The following is an 8,991-nucleotide window of genomic DNA, read 5'->3' on the forward strand; positions in this document are numbered from 1 at the left end:
TATTATTATTAAACGTACCAGTTTCTCTCCCTTCCTTCCACTTTCCTCCTATCTCTTCGCTTACTTCAATTGCTATAAACTGAGTTCAAAGTGAAAAAGTGGTTTGCATGCCATTATGAACTCAGTAGGGAGGAAAGGAGAGGAGGGGAAAGAATCTTGCCCTTCCCAGTAGGCAAAATCAAAATGCTGCCACCTCTCCTAACTTATGTGTTCTTCTGCATTAACAACGTTTGCCATCTCGATCACACACTGACATTGCTTGGCCAGTTTCTCAGTGTTCATCTGTGAAATGTTGAAGGCTATGCTATCATGGAAGATCCCAGAAAACCCCCTGCTATACTCTTCCTCCAGTTACCATAACAACTTCAATATTAGGACTGTATGCATTAAAAGAAAGAAACCAAAACCATACAATTGTGAAAGCATCTTTGTTGCCAGTACCATCACTGGTAGCCTCAAGGTGTGTGCATTTATTCAATCTGTGCCAAGTATATTCAGTGTAGCTTATCCCCAGAAAGGTTTTCAAAAGCCTTTGTGCAGCCTTAGGGTGCATCCATATTGCACATTTATAATGTGTTCATATCACTGTAACTGCTACAGCCCAGGCCTATAGAATCATGGGATTTATAGTTTGGCGTACACCTTAGAATTCTCTAGAGAGCTTTACTGAACTACCCTAACCTACAGCAGACAATACTATGTTGTATCTGAGCAAACTACAAATCCCGGGACTGCATAAGAAGGAGCCAGGACAGCTAGAGGAGTCTATAAAAGCTGAGTCTCTCTTATTTGAATTTCTAAAATACTCCAAAAACCAACATTTTTTTCATGGGTGGTCGAGCTGGTGACACCTTTTCTTTCTGAAGTTTCAATGCACACAAACTTCATTTCATGCACAAAATTATTAAAAAATATTATATAAAAGTACCTTCAGCCTGTATGTATAAAGCGTTTATGTTGTTGTCATTGCATACCTTCAAATCATGTCTGACTTATGGCAACTCTAAGGTAAACCTATCACAGGCTTGTTTGCAGTGGGTTTCCCATTGCCATCCTCTGAGGCTGAGAGAGTGTGACTTGCCACAGGTCACCAGTGGGTTTCTGTGGCTGAGCAGGGATTCGAAGTCATAATCCAATACTGAAACTGCTACACCACACTAGTCCATGCTGTATATGAAGCATAAATGAATTCTGTACTTAGGCCTGGTCCCAGGTCCAAGGTATCTCTTATGTACATATATGCAAACAGAAGTATTCCACCTCCCCACTGAAATAATAATAATAATAATAATAATAATAATAATAATAATAAAATAAACATCCAGAATCCAAAACACTGCTGGTCCCAGGCATAGATATATCTTTATTCACAACCTTGCCTTTTTTTTTTTATGGTGTTCACTCTTGCTAGGTGTTTACCAGCTGGAAACTGGCCTCATCCTAGTGTTTGCAAATATAAATTGCTGAGATATTGCTCGCCTCCCTTCGAATGCTCCATTTGAATGCTTAAGTTTCATTTTCCTAGAAATGTTGGCTCAGGAGGCAGAGGAGCTGTAAAGGACTCATCTGGAGAAGTGCCCATAGTTGCAGACTTCCTGGAATTGCTTTTTTCTCAAGCACACTTTTCATCAGATTTCAGACATGCCTTGAAATCATTACAGCAACAGGAAAGTGAAACTGAAAAAGCCCTGCATGTGGTGCAATTGTCCACTGGGTGAGATGAGATGAAAACAGGTCACAATCCTCTGAGATTGATCTCTACTGGATCATACTGTTATCATTTGTAGAACTCAGGAAATACAGGTAATATCAAGTGATGCAGGAGGTAAAATTATCCAGGAAGGTCTAGGTTCCTAGACTGATCCTACCTTCTTTTTGATGGGAGCCTCTTTTTGATAACAAATGTTTAAAAAATGTACTTTTGAGATTCTATCTTGAGGGAGATATTTCAAAAGTAGCATCATGTGGAAAAAGTGTTTTATTAATGTTATCTGATGTAAAAGGTATTTTCTGAGATCAGAGGCAAATCATAGGCATGGAGAACTGAGCATCATCATTCTTTTTTTAAATACTGTATATGTTGGTTTTATAGGAATTTGGCATTCTAAATCCAAAAATGGCCTCAGCTTTGCTCCATCATGTACAGTTTTTCCACAAATTGCTTTGAGATTTTAATGTTGTAATATGCGATTGAATGAAGTAATCTTGCAAAGACTCACCCTGCAAAGAGTAAAAAAAGAGGTTCAAGTTCTTTCCTGCTTAAGATCCTGGTGTTTGTGCTATAGCAATGGCATGAAGGAATGGACCTGAGATACTGTGCAATCTGTGGAAAGTGATGTGTTTTGTAAAGGGTTTTGTTACTCATCTCATCCAGAGGATTTATGGGGGCAGATTAAGAACTAGCAATGTGACAAAGGAATCCTTTTCACAAACCTTACTGGGCATAGCCTGCTTTTTGACACTATTTTTAAAGCAGCTTTCAACAAGCTATAATTCTATTAGTCAAGTGAATAGAAATTATATAATTACAGTCAGCCCTCCGTTTTCGCAGGGGATCTGTTCTGGACCCCCCCCCCCCCCCCCAAAACAAAAAACATACTCGCAGATATTCAAGTCCCATAGGCTTGAATGGGGGTGAGTGCCTGTGAGTGGTTGTGAGTGTGCACCCCATTTTAATCCCCTCCATTTACTCCTCATGAGTAAGTGAGGGTCATGGATCTGAAGTCTACATAAATGGAGGGACAAATGTATTAAGAATTATTAGAAAAGCCAGAGACACCCTAAAAAGGAATTAAAGTTTATTGTGGCCCCAGAGCCCTCTAACAGAGAAGGCTAAATGTCTCCCAAAAACAACAGTTCCCAGAATTCCCTAGCATTGAGCCAGGGCAGTTAAAGCAGTCCCAAACTGGATTCTTTCTGCAGTGTCCACCAACCCTGACTTTCTTGCTTTGTTTTGTTCCAATGAAGCCCATCCCTTCGCTTTCTCTCTGGCTCCCTCTACTGGCAACCGGCGTACATGCCGGTGCAGGTGCAGAATTCGAGAAAGAAAGGAACCTCATTCTTTCCCGAGGAAATCGAAACTGAAACTTTTGGATCGCTAGAAAAGGGCGGAGGATTGGACTGGAGAGAGGATCCCTCTTTTTCCCTACGAGTCTGGAGAGGTTTGGAAAGATCATAGGAAAACTGGAAAGGGTCAGAGCGGATCCCCATTGAGAGCCAAAGGAAAAAGAAAAGTGAGAACAAGGATCTTTTTTTCAGCTGCAGCTCCCATTCAGATTTCCAACTCTTGGGAGCAGTTAGGAAGGGAAGGGCTAGATCATCATCATCAACATCAATATCGGGACTAATATAATAATAATAATAATAATAATAATAATAATAAGGATCCAGAATTGGAACCCAAAGTGGCTTATTTTAAAATTGTGGTTGTTTGTGGTTATTCTTGATGATGATGATGATGATTCTGGGAAGGAAAAATATTGGTGATTATTATTATTATCATCATTATTCCAGGAAGGGAAAATGTGAAACAGTCTTTTTAAAAATTTAACATACTGTACTGTAAAGCAGAGGTCCCCAAACTGCGCCCTTTAAGAGATGTTGGACTTTAGAAGCCTTAGCCATATTGCCAAGTAGTCTGGGATTCTGGGAGCTGAAGTCCACCCCAAAAATTCCTTTTAAAGAGCACAGTTTGAGATGGGATTGAAATTGCTCTCTCTGATGTCTGGATATGTACATTTTGAATATATATATATATATAAAATGCATCTGAGGAAGTAGACTCACTCATGCTACTAATTCCTTTCTTTCAGTTAGTCTCAAATGTGCTACAAGATATCTCTCTCTCTCTCTCTCTCTCTCTCTCTCTCTATATATATATATATATGTATATCATTCTTTCTATCCATACTGCAGCTCCCATTCAGGTTTCCAACCCTTTGGGGATGTATATATATATATATATATATATATATATATATGATAAAGAGATCTTGTAGCACCTTTGAGATTAACTGAAAGAAAGAAATTGGTAGCATGAGCTTTCACAGACTTCAGTCTAATTCCTCAGATCCATCAGAAGGAAGCCTAGGAAAGCTCATGCTGTCAATTTCTTTCTTTCAGTCAGTCTCAAAGGTGCTACAAGATCTCTTTACGTACTGATTCTGCAGACTAACACAGCTATATCTTTGAATTCTGCCACTATGATATATATAAGAGAGAGAGAGAGATCTTGTGGCACCTTTGAGACTAAGTAAAGAAAGAAGTTGGCAGCATGAGCTTTCCTAGGCTTAAGCCTACTTCCTCAGATGGGTTTGGTCCTATGCATTAAATAGAATATAATGTATTTTAGAGTACAGAGGCAGTGAGGTGTAGTAGTTTGAGTGTTGACCTCTGACTCTGGAGACCACGGCACGATTCCCATCTTAGCCATGAAACCTGCTGGGTAACCTGGGGCATGTCACACTCTCTCAGCTTCAGGGGAAAGCAATGGCAAACCTCCTCTGCACAAACCTTGCCAAGAAAAAACCCATGATTGGGTTGCCATAAATTGGAAACGACTTGAAGGCACACATAAGGTGAGGGGTTTCTGAGGCTGAGAAGGTGTGACTCACCCAAGGTCACTCAGTGGGTTTCTCTGGCCAAGTGGCAAATTGAACTCTGGTCTCCAGACAGTCCTAGCCCAAGGCTCAAACCCACTGCACTGCTGCTGGATTCCTCAGGCCGGCTTATCTATTTAAAAAGTTTATTTTATTGTAATTTGTAATTTTTCCAATGGTGCCCTTCCATGTGTGTGTTTATGCTTTCACCGCTGCCAATTTTCTAATGGTTTGATCTCTTTTTAACTTTTGCATTTTGTGATTTTTGCAACTAACTACAGTGACCGTTTGTTATCTATCCCCTGGGGTTTGGTTCCAGGATCCCTGCTGTGGATACCAAAATTTGTGGATGCTCAAGTCATATTAAATACAGTGGCATAAGACAATGATGTCCCTTGTGTAAAATGGCAAAATCAAACTTTGCTTTTTAGAATTGATACTTCTTAAAAAATATTTTCAATCTGGATGCTTGAATCTGTGGATGAGGAATCCCTGACTGGGGAGGGCCAACTGTTTTTTAATCTCTTGCATGCAGCTTTGCATCCTAAACTGGGGAAAAGGTGGAATAATAATAATAATAATAATAATAATGCTATTTTCCTTCCTTAGATGTTCACAACCACCCCATCATCTGTAGTACATTGGATGTGTTGGACTGTAACTCCAGTTATTCCAGTATGCAAAGTGATCTTGCAGCACTTTTGAGACATAGGTCCAAAACACACTGCAGAAATAATCCAGTTTGAGACCACTTTAACTGTCCTGGTTTATTGCTAGTGAATTCTGGGAAATGTAGTTTATTGTGGTGTCAGATCTCTGACAGAGAAGTCCAAATGTCTCACAAACCTACAGTTCCCAGAATTCCATAGCATTGAGCCAAAGCAGTTAAAGCTGTCTCAAACTGGATTATTTCTGCAGTGTGTATTGGACCTAACTGAAAGAAAGAAGCTATGTTCATGAGCTTTCATAGAGTTTATCACAGATATTCAAGTCCTATAGATTGAATGGCGGCAATAATAATAATAATAATAATAATAATAATTAATAAGGTTTTATGTATATACCGCCCAATCACTGGGAATCTGAGCGGTTTACAACAGAGGGGATAATAGACAGTTCCCTGCCCTCAGGCTTACAATCTAAAAGACATGACACAAAAGGAGAAGGGAATGGTGGGGGGGAAGGAGATCAGGTCCAGCATTCTTCTCTCCCTCTGAGGCCTGGACCAAAGCAGATGGACTGGAGGGAGGGCTCTTCTTCTTCAGGCTAGCCCTGATGGAGCTGGGCCAGCCTATTCTCTCCCTCACAGGCTGAAGGATGACAATTATGGAGAGAGGGGCCTCTTTCTTCAGTCTAGCCCCTGATGGAACTGGGCCAGCCTACTCTCTCCCTCAGAGGCCGAAAGATGACAGTTAAGGAGGGAGGAGCCTCTTTCTTCAGGCCAGCCCCTGATGGAACTGGGCCAGCCTTCTCTCTCCCTCAGAGAGTCTGTGAGTGGTTGCGAGCACGTGTTTTGGGCGTGTGCCCCATTTTAACCCCCTCCATTTGCTCCTCATGGGTCATGGATCTGAAGTCCACGTAAACGGAGGGGCAACTGTATTAAGAATGATTAGAAAAGCCAGAGAGACCCTAAAAAGGAAGACCTAGTATCAATCAATAACATTCCTTCCTCTGAACAGTTAGGGTTTGTTTTTAAGGCCCAATAGTTTCCATACAAGCTATGATTTGCCCAGAAGTATGGGTTACAACCCAGAATCAAGCTGACAGTGGTCAGTTGGTAAACTCTGGCTTACACAAGCCGTCATTTGCTAGGTTTAGATGAAATGGAAAATTCTAAAATTGCTGCAAACCAGGAAAAGAAAACATTTAATTTCCTCTTGCAGATGGTTCATGATGGGCTGTTCTCATAATGCCATTATGGGTTGGCATTGTGTCTGAACAGCCATTCCTTTTGGGGTGCCTTCTACAGAAATTTCCCTGCTTTTATGCAGAAGGCACAGTGTAGGAAGTGTGCCTTCCACATCAGTATGGAGTAGTTGAGCTGGAAAGACCAGGATTCAATTCCTTACACAAATATGATTGACTGGATAACCTTTACTCAGCACTAACATTCAGCTTAACCTACCTCACATGGTTGTTTTGATGTTCATGGTGGGAAAGGACTGTGTGTGCGGTCATGAAGAAGAGGATGGGTTATGCACATAATAGATTAATAAACACAATAAATAAAAAGCAAGACATGTTCCTCCTTGTTCAGAAATGTTGATATAAATGTGAAAATGCCTGTTCATTTCTTTCCATTTCCTCTTCAGGGTCTTGAAGGCCAGCATCTAAGAGTTTTGTGGTGAACTCTCTGCTAAATTGTACAAATAAAGAGACAAGCTCACAACCCAAAGGAGCCCAAAGAATCACAATAAAATACAATAAAAATGGCAGAGCAGAAGAATGCGGCCAGAAAATCCAATTGGGAAGCCAAGGGCAACCTTAAATCAGAGCCTTCAGCGCCACTCATAAAATACCAGCACCTGTCTGATTATGACAAGTATGTCTTTTTTGATATCTTGAAGCGCTTACTCAAAAGGCCATATACTTTGCACAATAACATGTGGCATGAGGAAGAAAAGGATGGAAAGCTGTTCAAGCTGATTTATGGACGGAAAGATTGCAAGGTCAGCATTTGTGATTCTGCAGGGCAAAAGTGTCTACTGGATACAGTAGTGGCTACACTGGATATCTACCTCTTCTGGCGTAGATGCCAGAATGAGATACTGACCCTGAAGAATCTCCAAACTGTGCAGAATGAACTCAAGTTCCTGGGACTTGAGGATGAAAAAGTGCATGCTTGTTTTACCTTTGCAAAAAATAAATTTGTTAGGAAACCTTGCAATGGCACCCTGACAATACTTTCTGAAGTTATTATGAGCTTTGGTCTAGGTGCCAACGAGATCATAGTCATGTATGATGATAAGGAGGGTACCCCTGTCTGTTTCAATTGGTAACATGACAGTGGTCAAGGCATTTGAGGTTATATGTGCATCTCGGTTTCATTCTCTCCACCACTGCGGTTCCCAACAGACCTGTTCCGTAGCTCCTTGAAGCATCTGCTGTACCTTAAGACTTGATGGAAATGTTGTTCACTTTGTGTTGTTTCTGCCATTAAATCAGAACCTGCTTGGTTTGTTAATGCCAATTGCTGTCATTTTGTGTTCCCTGATCTTAGTTCACGTGATAACCCTTGGCTTTAAAACGGGTTTTGTCCCCCCTCCTTCAAAACGATTATTTCTAACCCCAAATCTAATTCCTGTCCAACTACGGAGAACTGACATCCTAAGTTAACATATTTTCCTTTAACTCAGGAATGGGGGACCATGTTATGGGGTGGGGCACTGATGCCACCAACCATCTGCCAATTTCTGGGGAATTTCCTAGAATCCAGGGAACTTAATTAATTTATTTGTTGTGATTTTGACTGAATATTCCTGTAAATGTTGGGGAATTCCAGGGATTTTGGATTTTGGTACAGTTGGACCTTATACACAGATTTTTTATACACGGATTCAAGCATACACGGTTTGAAAATGTTCCAAAACAGTATAAATTTACCTTGATGTTCCATTTTTTATTAGGGACACCATTTTGCTATGTCATTATACTTAATGGGACTTGAGCATACACGGATTTTGTTATACACGGGGGATCTTGGAACCAAACCCCATCGTATAACAAGGATCCACTGTAAAACATTCCAGGGAATATCTTTGAAGCTTGTTGGCAAAACTGCTGGTTGGTCCAAAAGACACTGCAGAAATAACCCAGTTTGAAACTGCTTGAATTGCCCTGGCTCAGTGCTGGGGAATCCTGGGAATCACAAAATAAGTGTCTCTCAAGACTACAGTTCCTAGAATTCCCTAGCATTGAGCCTGGGCAGTTCAGGCAGTCTCAAACTGGATTATTTCTGTAGTGTCTTCAGCCATGCTACTCTGGACTCCCTGTTATCCACCAACCCTGACTTTCTTGCTTTTTTTGTTCCAATAATTATAAAGCCCATCTCTTCGCTTTCTCTCTGGCTCCCTCTACTGGCAGCCCGGGGTACATGCCTCAGCCAAGTATAGTGCAGAATTCGAGAAAGGAACCTCATTCCCCAGGAAATCCAAACTGAAACTTTTGGATATCTAGAAAAGGGCGGAGGTTTGGAGGATCCTCCTTTCCCCCTGTGAGTGGAGTTTGGAGAGATCCTAGGAAAGCTGGAAAGTGTTGGAGCGGATCCCTATTGAGAGCCAAAAAGGATCCTTCTGCTGCTGCAGCTCCCATTCAGGTTTCCAACACTTGGGATGATGATGATGATGATGATGATGATGATGATCATCATCATCATCATCATCAGGGATAATAA

General features: G+C 41.0%; 1 protein-coding gene across 5 annotated transcripts in view; it reads left to right on the plus strand.

Annotated features, from left to right (window-relative positions):
* Nucleotides 1-1,392: 1,392 nt before the first annotated feature.
* The window catches only part of LOC121924325, a 17,149-nt gene continuing 9,550 nt past the window's right edge, over nt 1,393-8,991 (plus strand). The window contains exons 1-3 of one of the 5 annotated variants that reach the window (XM_042455692.1): nt 1,396-1,803; nt 2,968-3,233; nt 6,911-7,140. The gene's annotated coding sequence lies outside the window, so the exon portion shown is untranslated. Of the gene's footprint in view, nt 1,804-1,884; nt 3,234-6,910; nt 7,141-8,991 lie in introns of those variants that run through there. The other 4 variants (XM_042455694.1, XM_042455693.1, XM_042455690.1 and 1 more) reach the window with 4 other exon arrangements.

The sequence above is a fragment of the Sceloporus undulatus genome, chromosome 2, assembly GCF_019175285.1.
Source record: "Sceloporus undulatus isolate JIND9_A2432 ecotype Alabama chromosome 2, SceUnd_v1.1, whole genome shotgun sequence".
NCBI classification, from domain to species: domain Eukaryota; kingdom Metazoa; phylum Chordata; class Lepidosauria; order Squamata; family Phrynosomatidae; genus Sceloporus; species Sceloporus undulatus.